This window comes from Rattus norvegicus, chromosome 14, assembly GCF_021556685.1.
Source record: "Rattus norvegicus strain SHRSP/BbbUtx chromosome 14, alternate assembly SHRSP_T2T, whole genome shotgun sequence".
Taxonomy (NCBI): domain Eukaryota; kingdom Metazoa; phylum Chordata; class Mammalia; order Rodentia; family Muridae; genus Rattus; species Rattus norvegicus.
This window is the reverse complement of record NC_141547.1, coordinates 18,788,955-18,806,255: the sequence shown is the minus strand read 5'-3', so window position 1 is coordinate 18,806,255 and position 17,301 is coordinate 18,788,955. Positions and strand designations below refer to the sequence as shown.

Genomic DNA, 17,301 nt, shown 5'->3' with positions numbered 1-17,301 from the left:
TCACACCAGTGAGAATGGCTAAGATCAAAAACTCAGGTGACAGCAGATGCTGGCGAGGATGTGGAGAAAGAGGAACACTCCTCCATTGTTGGTGGGATTGCAGACTGGTACAACCATTCTGGAAATCAGTCTGGAGGTTCCTCAGAAAATTGGACATTAAACTGCCTGAGGATCCAGCTATACCTCTCTTGGGCATATACCCAAAAGATGCCCCAACATATAAAAAAGACAGGTGCTCCACTATGTTCATAGCAGCCTTATTTATAATAGCCAGAAGCTGGAAAGAACCCAGATGCCCTTCAACAGAGGAATGGATACAGAAAATGTGGTACATCTACACAATGGAATATTACTCAGCTATCAAAAACAACGGCTTTATGAAATTCGTAGGCAAATGGTTGGAACTGGAAAATATCATTCTGAGTGAGCTAACCCAATCACAGAAAGACATACATGGTATGCACTCATTGATAAGTGGCTATTAGCCCAAATGCTTGAATTACCCTAGATGCCTAGAACAAATGAAACTCAAGACGGATGATCAAAATGTGAATGTTTCACGCCTTCTTTAAAAGGGGAACAAGAATACCCTTGGCAGGGAAGAGAGAGGCAAAGATTAAAACAGAGACTGAAGTAACACCCATTCAGAGCCTGCCCCACATGTGGCCCATACATATACAGCCACCCAATTAGACAAGATGGATGAAGCAAAGAAGTGCAGACCGACAGGAGCCGGATGTAGACCGCTCCTGAGAGACACAGCCAGAATACAGCAAATACAGAGGCGAATGCCAGCAGCAAACCACTGAACTGAGAATAGGTCCCCCGTTGAAGGAATCAGAGAAAGAACTGGAAGAGCTTGAAGGGGCTCGAGACCCCATATGTACAACAATGCCAAGCAACCAGAGCTTTCAGGGACTAAGCCACTACCTAAAGTCTATACATGGACTGACCCTGGACTCTGACCTCATAGGTAGCAATGAATATCCTAGTAAGAGCACCAGTGGAAGGGGAAGCCCTGGGTCCTGCTAAGACTGAACCCCCAGTGAACTAGACTGTTGGGGGGAGGGCGGCAATGGGGGGAGGGTTGGGAGGGGAATACCCATAAGGAAGGGGAGGGGGGAGGGGTAAGAGGAATGTTTGCCCGGAAACCGGGAAAGGGAATAACATTCGAAATGTATATAAGAAATACTCAAGTTAATAAAAAAAAAAAAGAAAATAATGGAAAAAAGACATATCTACTACATATTGGGGGTTCCCTTAACTGTCACCTCTCTGATTTGGGGTCTGGATCCCATGTTTCTTCTTCTTATCCTTTTGTGTGTATATACTAGTTTAATGAAAATGTTCCTTTTATGGGAAAATGTAATCAGGGTGAGAGATATTTCTGTAGCATATCCTCTATGTAGTTTTTCTCAAGATAGAGTCAAAATGTCCATCTATTTGATGATCTTTGCCTAAGTGGTTGTTGATTAACTCAACTTCCTTTTTCAATACACTATGGTTTGTGTGTTTCTGTGTCTTACTTATCCAATGCTGAGTTACGTAGAGGAATGAGCAAGCACATGTATATGAATGAAAAATAAAAGATGAATATTAACATTTTTCAATTATATTCTAATAATATGCTAAGATAGTACTTTAGCATATTTTTGCTCTATGTTGGGGAATAATTTACAATAATTTCTCATGAAAATTCTGTTAGGAATTTGTCTGTAATATTGCCCTAAATGCGTAACTTTTTATATATTCATATTAGCAAATATTTTTTCAGACTTTCATCTAGGGCTTAGAACTATGTACATGTAAAACATTAAGATCCAAAGATAGTCTAAATATTTTTCATGGAGAGTTCAAAACACAACTGTTATGATTACTGAATGTGAATAATAGAACTAATTACTAATTTATGTAGGATGTATTATGGACAGAATATGGGAGCATGTAGTATTGGTACAGAAAATGGTAAGAGGCTGGGGGGATGGGATAGGGGACTTATGGGCAGGAAACCGGGAAAGGAAATAACATTTGAAATGTAAGTAAAATAATATCCAATAAATAAATAAATAAATAAATAAATAAATAAATAATAAAGTTAATTGAAAATTTGAAGAAAAAAACAAAGAAAGTGGTAAGAATGGTGAGGTATCCTAAGTGTAGGCAGGGTGCATACCTGGCCTCATAAGCAGAGTACTTGGCTAGCAACTGCTGGCACACTGGATGATTGATCTTCCCTCCCTTTATGACTTCATCAAGAGTGAGAGCCTTGGAAAAGATCACAGAGCTAGCCAGGGTTGGGTCCAAGGCCTGTCCCTTGGCTGATCTGCACAGAAAGGAGACTTGTTTCCTTTGGTTTCTTTTGTGGAATACAGACCCTCCCATGAAAGACCACACACAGCCAAGTAGAAGCTGAGATATCTGTGTCTGGTTCATATCTGTTCAGTGGAGTCAACTGTTAAAACATTAGCAGTTTTGTATGTTGGATGCTAAATATGCTATCATTAAAACCTAAATTATGATTAAATTTACCTTTTAAAAGATAACAAGTGATCAAAATATTCCTCACTTCTTATTCTTGTTTTGTTACTTGTCTCTGTTATGACCAAGGTGTGTGTGTGTGTGTGTGTGTGTGTGTGTGTGTGTGTGTGTGTGTGTTGGTGTCTATGCAAATTTCTTCCTGGCTTTGTATTCCTTGCTCAGCAGCACTGTGTTGTAGGATTGAGATCAGCCAAGCTGGGGTGTTTATAACAAAAATTCATAAGTACTGTGAACCAGAACTGATCTATGGCTTTTTCAGTTACTTAGATTTGAGAAAACAACCAAGAAATGTAAACCATGCAGTTTAAATTCTAAGTTGTGTCATGTCCGTGGCCACTATATTGAAAATGACACAAAAAATAGGAGATATTCTGCCAGTGCAAAGAAAACTGCTCATCAGATGCCACAGGAACCCACTTATGCCATGGATGAGCAAGTAAGTTATGGCACAGAACTGTATTTGCTTTGCCTTAGTCATTAATGTAATATGTCATACTGACCAGACTTAGACAAGGAACTATGTTAGCTGCAAGAGTTTGACAATACCATTATATGAAGACCAACTGATCATTTAGAAATAAATTAATGAAAAATATTATACATGATTGTCTATAAGTTAACTGCTACATGTTCTTGATTTAAATAGAATATAAAAAATGTGTATGTGTATGTGCACACATATGCACATGCACTGTTGTATGGTGCATGTATGTACCTTTATATTCCTGCCTGAGGAACCAACTGTTAAACATTTATCAGTACCCTGTGGTAGTAATTCCCACCAAGGATATCAGAAGTCCGGGTGGCAAGGGCAGAAATAAAAGGCAGGCAATTATGAGAGAACACCTGGTGTATGTGTGTGTGTGTGGGGGCATCAAAGGGTTCAAACACTAAATTTAAACTAGTAGGGAAAAGAGCAAAAGGAGATTATCAACAGAGTTAAGAGGTAAGACTCAAGGTCAAAGCAGGGTTACTGTATCAGTCACTATGAAATGTAAGTTTATGTTGTATCCTTTGGAAATGTGGGGATTAAACATGACCAAGGGTTGGAAGAAATATTAAGGGATATCTTGAAGGACACTACATTTTATTCTCTAATAAGAGAGTACTTTGAGTCACATCAGTAAACATGCGGCCATGATTATATAAAAGTGATTATGGTCTTGCTATGAACTGGCTGAGACAGCACAAGGTGTATTCGCCTCTATGTTGCTTAGCTTTCTGACCCATAAAATGGAGATAATATTATGTACTTTATGGTGTATCTTTGAGAACTAAACCTGTGCAGCCTTGTGAAGTCTGTAGAACTGAGAACCAGTTATCAAATTATTATTGTCCTTTGGTTCTGTTGGCTTGTCCATTGCCAGCAGATTGTCCATGGTTGCATTTTGGTTTATGCTCTGCCTGATTCTTACAGTATGACTCATAACCCACTTTTCTGGTAAGGTATCAGCTCTGATGAGAGCCAGGGCATACTCTTCTCAGTAGAGCAAAACCAGTGCTCAACTCAATGTTTAGATCAGGCTACTGTGTGACCATAGCAACGGTAAAACATGTCTCTCCTCTAACCATCATGGAAGATGGCTGCTTCCTTACCATCAAAAGCACCAAGCTTGCTTTAATCTTTTGCCTCAGTGACCCAGTTCCTCATCTGATTTTTCACCCTGCTTCTTAACAACCTGCAAGCTAGCTCCTTGTTTCATCTTTAGTGACACTAACATTATCTCCAGTCCCACAAGAAGCCTAAAACTCACCTTGTAAGGTATGGTTCTGATGCATTGATTGGCAATCTACATGGGAATGAAGGTCCTGTTCCCCAAGTGGTTCTTGATCTATCAGTAAAGATACTAGTGGCCAATGGCTGAGTGGAAGAGGTGGGATTTTCAGGTACCCACAAGCAGGTTAGGATATATACAGGAGGAGGAAAGAAAATTCACCATGCTTTGGAGAGAGAGCCACCAGTCATGTGAGATCTTGGGTAGAGTGGCCATTGTTCGATTTCCCAACTGGGCCTGGGGTAGCAGGTAGAAGTTTAGAAACACAACTAAGCTGAGGGCAGATTTAAGGGGCTGAGTAAGGATAAGGCAACCAGGCAACTAAGGGGAGGGTTAGAAGTGCCCAACCATTGATCTAAGAAGCATATTGAAAATAAGTTAATATGTGTTTCACACATAGATCCAAGGGAACTAGGGTGCTGGCTGGCAGCATAATCTCCCGGAGCTTAAAACAGGGTGATAGGAACATCACCCTGTTACACACCTGACTCACATGGTCCTATGTTCAGGCAGGGAATGACCTCCTAGGTTGCAACAAGCTAAAGAATCTCATTCTTACTCATTTCTTGTTTTAAAAAATTTTGTATTTATTTATTTATTTTTTACAAGTAGACTCCTGGTAGTCTTGGGCCAGCTTCTACGGGGGCTATGCAATCAGTAACTGGTTTCAACTATTGATAGCAAGTGTCATTTATTTAGATAGAACCAGTACAGAGAAGATGCTAAGGGAAGTAGTAGGTTGTATGAGGTTCAAAGGACATGCTTGACACCTGAGTTGAAGAAAGTCAGGGTGACATAAGCATGGTGGTGGCATTTGTCTTTGAGAAGCAAAACCTCAAACTAGAGACGGTTGAGTTCACAAAACAGTGAACCTTGTTTCTTCTGAATATTTTACAGTGGTTGCAGATTTCATACACCATTGCCTCTAAGTAACTGAATGTGTATTTCCTACAAAGATCAAAACAACAATGCAGTTTTTCAAATCAAGAAATTACCATCTCATTTTCAGACCACCTTGAGATTATAGCATTACAGCTAGAGACCTGGTTGAAAACTGCATTTCTTTGTGTCTCCAGTGTCTTTCGTTATAGACCACACCCTTGTCTTAGTCTTCCCTTAGCTAATGATCCTAACACTTTCAAAGTTCACATGTCAATTATTGTATAAAATCTCCCTTCAGGTCTGTTTAATACATCCTTATTTTTGGCTTTAGATTATCCATCTTTGGCCTAGTGATTTTAAACATAGGTCTGGGGACATGGCTCAGTCAATATAATACCAGCTGAGTAAGCCCAGGGAACCTAGATTCTGATTCCCTGAACTTACATAAAAAGCTGGGCATAGTTATCTGAACCCCTAGCCTCAGCACGGGGAGGGGATTTCATAAAGACAGACAAATAGTGAAACTCACTGGCCAGCTAGCCTAGCCAATTCAAATTCAGGTTCAATGGGAAGACTCTTTCTCAAATATAAAGTGGAGAATCAGGAGGAAAGACACCTTACTTAACCTCTGGCCTCCAAAGGCATACCTCCCCAACCATCCATAAATACATGCATGTACAAGCACATAGGTACATAGTTACATTAACAAGTACTTACCATACAATATCATCCACACACACACACACACACACACACAGAGAGAGAGAGAGAGAGAGAGAGAGAGAGAGAGAGAGAGAGAGAGAGAGAGTCAGAGACAGACAGACAGACAGAGACAGATAGACAATAGTTCATCTTGTATTGTTGCTTGTGATCATTTTAAACATCTGAATAAAGTGACATTCACTAGGCGTGTCATCTTTGAGGTAACTATATTTTTTTGCAGTTAATAACATTGTGTGTGTTGGCGGGCAGGGGTTGGGTGTAGTTTTGAAAGCACCGAGAGCTCATTCTCTACATAGTTTCCATCCGCATGCTTATCTACTTCTGTCCCTTTGGACTAGTGATCTCTCTCTTCTTTCATTTACTAAGCTGGAATCTATTCCTTTGTCTTAGTTTTGACCTAACTATTCCCGATTTGGTGAGAGAAGCCCATTCAACTTGGCTTTGTTTATCTTTTGATAGGTCTTCACTATTTATTAAGCATTTATTTCTATCAGACACTGTAAGATATTGTGACTCATACTGGACATGGACATTTTCTGCCCAGACCTAAACTCAGCCTTTTACAAGCATCCTACCTCCTTATGGATGGAGTACTTAGAAACCAAGATCTGGGTGCTGTTTGTGTTTGGGACTTTTGCCCCTATTCAATGCCCTCCCACTGTCAGAGCTGGGGAATATGTACACCCATGTATCCACCAATACTGCAAACTCATTTATTTTTTTCTATGTCTATCATACATTTTGAAAGACCTGAGATTATTGTGATTATTTCAATGTATCAGCCCCTATCAGGTTTTATATTTGTAACCCCTTTCCTCTGAACTAAAACTCTACATGGCTAACTCCTTTTATGTTTAATTTTATAAACGCTACTACTTTTTTTAAAAAAAATACACATAAAAATTACAACTCAATGGGCTTCATTGAATTAGAGTATGGAAGCTGGAAGCTGTGGTGCTTCACATTATATTTCATAATTATGCTTTTAGTATCATAGATATCTTATACACTTATTGACCCCCCAAAACAAAAAAAATCCAAGAAAAAAATTAGAACTAGAGAAACAACTGACTTCATATCCTCTTTCACAGCTCATGTCCATCCTGTATTCAGTCCTAATTTCTAACATTTGTCCCCATCCCAGTCCATGAATGTGACTCATTCCATTGCTGTTCATTGCCTTTCTTTTTCCTTCTAAAATGTCACTCCAGTCAGGTTATATGTTGCTGCCATGTCCCTATTCCTTGTGTCGGCATTTAAAAAATTATTTTATTTATTTACATTCCAGCTGTTGTCCCCCTCCCGGTCCCCCCTCACACAGTTCCTCATCCCATTCCTCCTTCCCCTTGCTTCCTAGAGGGTGCTCTCCCCTCCAGGCATCCCCCTTCCCTGGGGCCTCAAGTCTCTCCCACTGAGGCCAGACTAGGCAGTCCTCTGCTATGTATGTGCTCTGGGGTGGGGGTTGGGGGGAAAGGGTTGGACCAGCCCATGTATGCACTTGGTTGGTGGCTCAGTCTCTGGGAGCTCCCTGGTGTCTGGGTTAGTTGAGACTACTGGTATTCCTATGGGGTCACCCTCCCCTTCAGCTTCTTCAATCTTTCCTCTAATTCAACCATAGTGGTCTCTGACTTCAGTCCAATGATTGGGTCTGTCTCATTCAGATTCTGGTAGAGCCTCTCAAAGGATAGCTTTACTAGGCTCCTGTCTATAAGTAAATGGTAGCATAATAAAAGGGTCAGGCCTTGGTGCCTCCCCTAGCCCCCCAGTGAGATGGATTCTAAGTTGGACTGGTAATTGGACTGCCTTTACTTCAGTCTCTTCTCCATTTTTCTTTTTAATCCCTGTAGTTCTTTTAGGCAGGAACAAATCTGGGTCAGAAATTTTGGCTGTGGGTTGGTAACCCCATCCCTCCACTTGAGGCCTTGTTTATCTCTTGGAGGTGGACTCTTCAATTTCCCTCTCCACATTGTTAGACATTTTGGCCAAGTTATCCCCATTGAGTCCTAAGAGTCTCTCACATCCTAGGTCTCTAGTACTTTCTCCCACCTCCAGGCTGTCTCCTGGCCTTCTCTGTCCAGCCCCCATACCTAATCCTGTTCTTCTTTTCTCCTGGCCTTCCCCTTTTGCACCCAGATCCCTCCAACCCTCTGCTTTCCATGATTATATTGTTCTCCCTTAAGAGGAATTGAAGCCTCCTTTCTTGGGCATTTCTGTTTGTCACACTTCTTCCAGCCTGTAGGTTGTATCCCATGTCATCTGTATTTTTTGGCTAATATCCATTCATCAGTGAGCATGTACCATGTATGTCTTTTTGGGTCTGGATTACCTTACTCAGGGTGATATTTTCTAGTTCCATCTATTGGCCTACAAAATTCATTATGTCCTCATTTTTAATAGCTAAATAGTATTCCATTATGTAATGAGCACCTTCTTATTCACACAGAAACTTTGGGCTCCAGCATCCTGCATTGGATCAGTTTTGTACCAACCTGTCCTCTTGTCAAGTGACTTGGGCTCCCGTTTCCCACAACAAGCCATTCATTCCATATCTTTCTCATCTCGCCAGGGCTCTGAAACCTTGTGGCATGTGCCTGTCTTAAGACTCCTTTTGTTTCCCTCCTTGAACTTGCTCTGCCCCTCTGGGCCATGCCTGTCTTCATGCTTCCCTGCCATTACCTGGTTGTCTGACTACATATCTTGTGTAATGCAGAAAGACACATTTCACTAGACTGCCTCCTGGGTGGGGTGGTTACTCTTCTTACCCTGGTCATACTATGACCCATCTTGTCTCCCTTGAGATGCTAAACACGTGGTCTTATTTTACCAAATAAGAACTAATATTTTAAGATACTTATACACCAGCCTGATGTTCCATAAGGTCCAGGGAAGAGTTTTTATTTTAACACCAAAACCACCACTGGTTTTGTCTTCTCTCAGGTTAAATTTAGCACAGGAATTTCCCAGTTTGGTTGTGACCTGTTTGTCTTGCCTGCTTTCTGTGTACTTTGTACCGTGTGACCTAGCACTTCAGTTCCACTGAACTCTTTGCCTGCCACAAATATGCCATGCCCTTTAGCACATTGGCAGGGTTTTTCCTTCCTTCCTGGTGTGCCTTCACCCTGTGCGGTATCTGGAAATCGCTGACTCATTCTTCAGGACTCTGATCAATTTGCCCTTCTCACTGAAATTTCCCAAGTCCTGCTGGTAAGTGGGTCCTTCCTGCTTGTTCAGAGAGTGTTTGAACGTGGGCAATTACAACTCTGCTACTGCCTGGCTGTATAAAGTTCATTCAACTGCTCAACCTATGCAAGTCTCAGCTTCTTCAGGGGTGAAGTTGCTTAATAATTGTATCAACTTCAAACAGTTGTTGTAAAGCTGAGAGGAGTTAATCTTTGCAATGTTAACCTTTGCTATCACCATCATCATCCTCCTCCTCATCATCAATTACCACTTATATTATATCTCTCATAAAAGAGTAGGCTCTTAATTCCAGGATATAACTCAACGTGAACAACATGATATGTGATCAGCATTTTCTGAAGGAATTAAGTTATTGTGCAAATACTTGTCAAGGCTGTGCCATCATGTTAGGCAACACTGTGACCAAACTAATGATGTTTTCCGATCTCCTGGAATATACAGGCTGGTGGGGAAAGAGAGACCTTTGCAAATAATTACACAGGTAAATGAATAAGGAAGTGAATAGAAACTGTGATAAGTCTATATAAAAGGACAATGATTGTCACAGAAAGATGTGAGGGTGTTTGTCCCCAGTTCCTGACACAAAGTTTCTAAAGCCCTGAGATTTCCTGAGCTGGTAACTACAGGAGCACTGTTTGTTCTGATGAGGCAACACTTGGCAGACCTTGTAGTTTCAGGGTAAGAGTGGAGGTTAGGAGCACAGAACATTGAACCCAATCCGACCCTTAGGTATTTGGAAGGAGGCTGGATATTGAATTCATTGTTAGTGACCACCAATTCAATCAATCATGCCTACCTAATGAAAACATCATGAGAAGTTTGGGGTGTTTACAGGTTGATGATCATATTAAGGTTGTGAGACTGTGGCATGCCCAGGCAGGTGAAGTCTGTTTACCTCAGTCATTTCTTGTCTTATGTATGTGTTTTAGTTGACTATTTATTAATTGTATTGCTTATCATATATCATTAATAGTACAGTGCTTGCTATAGACTTATGAGCCATGCCCTCAAATTGTCAAACATGAAGAAGGCTACAGGAGCCCTGAGTTTACAGTCAAGACAAACAGGAGTGCATAGCTTGAAGACCTCATACTTATGACTGGCACCTAGAAGGAGTTTAGTCTCCTGTACCTGGAGCCCTTGAAACCTACTGAATCTGATGTTAACTCTGAGTACTTCAATTGTACTGGATTGAGTAGCATGGCCCTAAGTTGGTATCAACATTAGTTGTTATCAAGGAAAAAAGAAAACAACAACAACACCCTTCTTATTTTAGTGTCAGAGATATTATAATAAAATTGGCTTAGTCAGACAGTGAGTGAATGATTGAAATGGGGTGACAGCTTAGGTTAGAAGACTTGGAAGTATTTTTGACAATGTGAGTTTTTCCAGAGACCCAAATGCTGAACACAAACCATAGAAAAGAAAGTCAGCCTGTGAAAGTGTGTGGCACAAAAGAACTTGGCTCCATTATGCTCTGTTTCCGGATGTGGGGAATAAGGGTGTAGGCAAGAAGACTTAAGTGAGACGGAAGAGGAAGGCTGAGACATGCTTTTACAAAATTAAGGGACTTAGAATATAATGAAACATATGATGAGAAGCAAGTGTACCTTCTGGTTATAGCGATATGCCTTCACTACAAAATGACACGGTTATACTGGGAAAAAATGTGGTAGGGGCACTTTGAGAGAACATGAAGGTCCCAGGGAGATGTAGGCCAGGAGGTGCAATAGAACAGAGAGGGGATAGAGAGGAGGGAGGAAAGTATGGAGGGAGTAATGGGGAGAGAGATAGGGAGGAGGAGGAGGAGGAGGAGGGGGAGGGGGAGGGGGAGGGGAGACGGAGACGGAGACGGAGACGGAGACGGAGACGGGAAGGAAAGGAAGGAGGAGGAGGAGGAGGAGGAGGAGGAGGAGGAGGAGGAGGAGGAGGAGGAGGAGGAGGAGGAGGAGGAGGAGGAGGAGGAGGAGGAGGAGGAGGAGGAGGAGACGGAGACGGAGACGGAGACGGAGACGGAGACGGAGACGGAGACGGAGACGGAGGAGGAGACGGAGGAGGAGACGGAGGAGGAGACGGAGACGGAGAGGAGACGGAGACGGAGACGGAGACGGAGACGGAGACGGAGACGGAGACGGAGACGGAGACGGAGACGGAGACGGAGACGGAGACGGAGACGGAGACGGAGACGGAGACGGAGACGGAGACGGAGACGGAGACGGAGACGGAGACGGAGACGGAGACAGAGACAGAGACAGAGACAGAGACGGGAAGGAAAGGAAGGAGGAGGAGGAACACATCTGGTGATGGTTTGAATATAGTGGATATGTACGAGGGAGTCTGTCATGATGGCCAAGGTTCAGGGTTATGTATTAGGGAGGAGAAGTCTAGGGACAGTTCACTAAGCTAGAAGAAATTTGAGGAGGAATGGTTTTTCAAGAAAAGATTTAATTTTGGATGTGTCCAGTGTATCTGAGATCAGTGCAAGAAGTCCAAGTGGCAATGTGAAGTATACTGCTATCGAATGAGTCTGGAATTCAGAAGGATCTCATCGCAATGCATAACTGTGAGAATTAATTGTGAGACTAATGCTTCATTATTGACAAAAGCATGAATCTCACTTACTATAATCTTTCTGAATAATTGCCCTCTTAACTATTATGTATAGATGAGATAGATGAGTGCTGTTATCGTTTGAATAAATGCCCTCCATAGGCATATATGCTAACTTATTACCCCGAGGTACTTTCGCAGAGGTGGGGAATAAGGCAAGAAACGTAGATCACTGGGGTACACCATTACGGGAAATATTAAGACTCTGGCCATTTTCAACTCTTTTATTTGCTTCTAGGCTGCCATGAACCCCCCATGGTGATGCACACAGATCCCAAAGAAACATGCCAACCAACCTTGACCTTAGTTATTTTGTTGTAGTTACCGAAAGCTGAGTTAATCTAGTTGTATTTGTACAATTCTAGTTTTCACTGAGGAGTAGTAGTAGAATTAGTCTGTCATAGCAACACTTAAATGTTCCTCAAAGTGGAAGTGTTATGTAAAATTGTGTAAGTAAAACTACAGAGCTTATGGGACACATAACAGCTTCATTAGAGACATGCAAAAACATTATAGACAGCAAGTAAAATGCTATAACCAAGTTTTACACATGTTAAAGGGCTGTGGTGTGTATAATTACTATGACAAACAGATAGGGGCTGAAGGATTACAGCATACTAAATGGAAAGAGGACCATTATTTGAAGTCATCTGGGAAGTTGTCATACCACCTACAGATAAATGCAGCTTTTTAGGAGAGACCCCAACATCAGTTCTATGATTTGCATCTTAAAGTCCAAGGGTATCCCGTTCTGCCTTTGTGGATTTTTCTAAGTATGCAATTTTAGTGGACTTCCATTTTTCCAAAATAGATAATATGATTTGTCTTCATTCACTTTTGTATTACTGCTGGGTATTTTTTTGAGTCATATTTGGACTCATGGCTTCATCAAATAGTTGAAAACTTTGAGACATTTCCCAATATGTTCATCTTACTACCAAGAGGAGTTGCATCTGTAGGAAGTGTTGGTTCCTGTTTCAGGTGTTTGTATATGCATAAGACTTTCTCTTTGGGTGTGAGAATGCTTGCTTCCGTTTTTCCTGCTGTGTAGTTTCCAATCCACATGGTACTCAGTCTTACTGTTATTTATTCTTCTCTTGAAGGGTTTTCCAACACTTGATATCACTGCAGACACAGACTTTCTATTATCTTCTACTGCTGTCTCTCATGGTTAGCAGTGTGAGTTCCTCTGTTCCCGATGTGTACGATGTTTTACTTGTTCTTCTAGTTTACCCAAAAATACTTCATTGTACACCTCTCTGGAGCTCTGGAAGCTTTTTCTGTATGCATCTTGATATTTTTGAGGTAGGCTATGTAGAAGAATTTTAAGATTCTGAATGAGTATTTTTAGATACAAAGTTCACAAATGCAAAATTTGGCAAGGACAAAATCTTGATGTTTAACACTTTGATGGTGATGTGTATGTGCGTGTGTGCGTGCCTGCGTGTGTGTGTGTGTGTGTGTGTGTGTGTGTGTGGTATATGTGGTATGTGTGTGTGTGTGTGTGGTGTGTGTGTGTATGTATGGTGTGTGTGTGTGGTGTGTGGTGTGTGGTGTGTGTGTGTGTGGTGTGTGTGTGTGTGGTGTGTGTGTGTATGTGTGTGTGGTGTGTGTGGTATATGTGGTATGTGTGTGTGTGTGGTGTGTGTGTATGTATGGTGTGTGTGTGTGGTGTGTGGTGTGTGTGTGTGTGTGTGTGTGTGTATGTGTGCGTGCGCATGCGCTGAGTATTCCTACTCAGCTTAGTTTATTTGAATAAAGGCTTTTGAAAATATTCACATAGGGTTTTCAACAGATAAAGTCATGCATAAGCCAATGCCTGTAAAATTTCATTATGCTCAATTTATTCCTTTAAGCATCAATTACCTTGGAAAAATTTGCATTTCTAAACAATATTAAAGCATTCACTGTATTATTATTACTTTTTTTTTTACTTTTATTCTCAACAAATTCAAGCAAGACATCTAAGATTTGGAAAATAGAAAGACGAGCCAAAACAGAGTCTCTGGCTGCAAATTTGCAATAAATCAATTCTGCATGAGAGAGCAAGTAATGAAGTGAGCATAAGTCTCTTGACTACTTTACTTGTATTCTACATCATGAGAAACTTATATCTCTGTTTTGTTTGGCCTTTTCTGCTTCTTCTTTCTCTTCCTCTTCCTCCTCCTCTTCCTCCTCTTCCTCTTCCCCCTTCTCTTCTTCTTTTTCTTCTCCCTCCTCCCCCTCCTCCTTAGCAGAATCTCAGTTCTTTTTCTCAGCTCTTTACCACAATTAATTAAAGGGAAGCTAGTTACTTACAGTTTGGGTCAGAGAGAAGACTTGTCATTTTTTCATGCCTTTGTCCATAGTTGTGTCACAGTTTGTAGAAAAGATGAAACAAAACTGGAAAGTTTGAGTATAGGGATTTCATGATAAGAAATTCATAGGAGCCCTGAAATGTCTTTTCTAGGAGTTGTGGTCAGAACTTGAGCCCTTCCTTGCGATTTCCTGGATAAAATTTGATGGTTTGTAGGCCCACCATTCTAAACCATGTAATAATTTAATTGGATTCTGAGAAATGACAATTTTATTCCTATGATTTTCTTGACAATCCACAGTTCCCTTTATGTATTTGTGTGTCTGTCTGTTTTTAGTCTGTCATCATCATCTTTAACTATTCATCTAACATAGAGAAAATATCTTGTATATTGTACGGATGTGTCACGTATCAATTAAAAAGCCTGTGGCCTATAGGAAAGGGTCAAATAGAAGGTGGGAAACTGGGGAGGCAGAACCAATTCTGGAATAGATTGAGGTGTAGGAAATTCAACCAAGAAGATGTGTCTAGACAGACTCATGGTAAGCAGCCATGTGGCAGAATGTGGCTTAAAACAAATAGGTTTTTTTTTTAAGTTATATTCTAGTTAGAGAAGAGTCTAGCTATATAGCCAAGCATTCATTTGTAAATAGGGAGTCTGAGTCTTATTTCTGGGTGCATTGGGCTGAGAAGAAGAACTAGCACAGATTCTTCCTTCCTTCCTTCCTTCCTTCCTTCCTTTCTTTCTTTCTTCCTTTCTTTCTTTCTTTTTTCTTCCTACCTTCCTTCCTTCCCTATCTATCTATCTATCTATCTATCTATCTATCTATCTATCATCAATCTCGATCTATCTTATTTTCTATCACTTATCATTCATTCATTTCTCTATTATCTATCTACCTATTTAACTATCAATCATTCGATTGATCTATCTTATTTTCTTTCTTACGTTTTTTTTAATCAACCACCACTTTATTATTAGGGCATATTATTTTAAAAAGTTGTGACTTTTCTTTTGACCTCTTCATATATATGATGTATTGAATATTGTCATTTTCTTTCTTTCTTTTTTTATCTTTATTAACTTGAGTATTTCTTATTTATATTTCGATTGTTATTCCCCTTCCCGGTTTCCCAGCCAACATCCCCCTAACGCCTCCTCCTCCCCTTTTTTTTATGGGTGTTCCCCTCCGCATCCTCCCCCTATTACCATCACTGGGGGTTCAGTCTTGGCAGGACCAAGGGCTTCCCCTTCCACTGGTGCTCTTACTAGGCTATTCATTGCTACCTATGAGGTTAGAGCCCAGTGTCAGTCCATTTATACCCTTGGGGAGTGGCTTAGTCCCTGGAAGTTCTGGTTGGTTGGCATTGTTGTTCATATGGGGTCTCAAGCCCCTTCAAACTCTTTGAGTCCTTTCTCTGATTCCTTCAACGGGGGTCCTATTCTCAGTTCAGTGGTTTGCTGCTGGCATTCGCCTATGTATTTGCTGTATTCTGGCTGTGTCTCTCAGGAGAGATCTACATCCAGTTCCTGTTGGCCTGCACTCCTTTGCTTCATCCATCTTATCTAATTGGGTGGCTGTATATGTATGGGCCACATGTGGGGCAGGCTCTGAATGGGTGTTCCTTCTGCCTCTGTTGTAAACTTTGCCTCCCTATTCCCTCCCAAGGGTATTCTTGTTCCCCTTTTAAAGAAGGAGTGAAGCATTCGCATGTTGGTCATCCCCCTTGCGGTTCATGTGTTCTGTGCATCTAGGGTAATTCAAGCATTTGGGCTAATAGCTACTTATCAATGATTGCATACCATGTGTGTTTTTCTGTGATTGGGTTAGCTCACTCAGGATGATATTTTCCAGTTCCATCCATTTGCCTATGAATTTCATAAAGTCATTGTTTTTGATAGCTGAGTAATATTCCATTGTGTAGATGTACCACATTTTCTGTATCCATTCCTCTGTTGATGGGCATCTGGGTTCTTTCCAGCTTCTGGCTATTATAAATAAGGCTGCTATGAACATAGTGGAGCATGTATCTTTTTTATATGTTGGGGCATCTTTTAGGTATATGCCCAAGAGAGGTATAGCTGGGTCCTCAGGTACTTCGATGTCCAATTTTCTGAGGAACCTCCAGAATGATTTCCAGAATGGTTGAACCAGTCTGCAATCCCATTAACAATGGAGGAGTGTTCCTCTTTCTCCACATCCTCGCCAGCATTTGCTGTCACCTGAGTTTTTGATCTTAGCCATTCTCACTGGGGTGAGGTGAAATCTCAGGGTTGCTTTGAATTGCATTTCCCTTATGACTAAAGATGTTGAACATTTCTTTAGGTGTTTCTCAGCCATTCGGCATTCCTCAGCTGTGAATTCTTTGTTTAGCTCTGAACCCCATTTTTTAATAGGGTTATTTGTCTCCCTGCGGTCTAACTTCTTGAGTTCTTTGTATATTTTGGATATAAGCCCTCTATCTGTTGTAGGATTGGTGAAGATCTTTTCCCAATCTGTTGGTTGCCGTTTTGTCCTAACCACAGTGTCCTTTGCCTTACAGAAGCTTTGCAGTTTTATGAGATCCCGTTTGTCGATTCTTGATCTTAGAGCATAAGCCATTGGTGTTTTGTTCAGGAAATTTTCTCCAGTGCCCATGTGTTCAAGATTCTTCCCCACTTTTTCTTCTATTAGCTTGAGTGTATCTGGTTTGATGTGGAGCTCCTTGATCCACTTGGACTTAAGCTTTGTACAGGGTGATAAACATGGATTGATCTGCATTCTTCTACATGCTGACCTCCAATTGAACCAGCACCATTTGCTGAAAATGCTATCTTTTTTTCCATTGGATGGTTTTGGCTCCTTTGTCAAAAATATAGTGACCATAGGTGTGTGGGTTCATTTCTGGGTCTTCAATTCCATTCCATTGGTCTATCTGTCTGTCTCTGTACCAATACCATGCAGTTTTTATCACTATTGCTCTGTAATACTGCTTGAGTTCAGGGATAGTGATTCCTCCAGAAGTCCTTTTATTGTAGAGGATAGTTTTAGCTATGCTGGGTTTTTTGTTATTCCAGATGAATTTGCAAATTGTTCTGTCTAACTCTTTGAAGAATTGGCTTGGAATTTTGATGGGGATTGCATTGAATCTGTAGATCGCTTTTGGTAAAATGGCCATTTTTACTATATTAATCCTGCCAATCCATGAGCATGGGAGATCTTTCCATCTTCTGAGGTCTTCTTCAATTTTGTTCTTCCGAGGCTTGAAGTTCTTATTGTACAAATCTTTTACTTG

General features: G+C 40.9%; 1 protein-coding gene across 1 annotated transcript in view; it reads left to right on the top strand.

Moving 5' to 3' along the window:
- Positions 1–8,992: 8,992 nt before the first annotated feature.
- The window catches only part of Npffr2 (neuropeptide FF receptor 2), a 284,733-nt gene continuing 276,424 nt past the window's right edge, over positions 8,993–17,301 (top strand). Inside the window, exon 1 of the mRNA XM_087584387.1 lies at positions 8,993–9,122. The gene's annotated coding sequence lies outside the window, so the exon portion shown is untranslated. The remainder of the gene's footprint in view (positions 9,123–17,301) is intronic.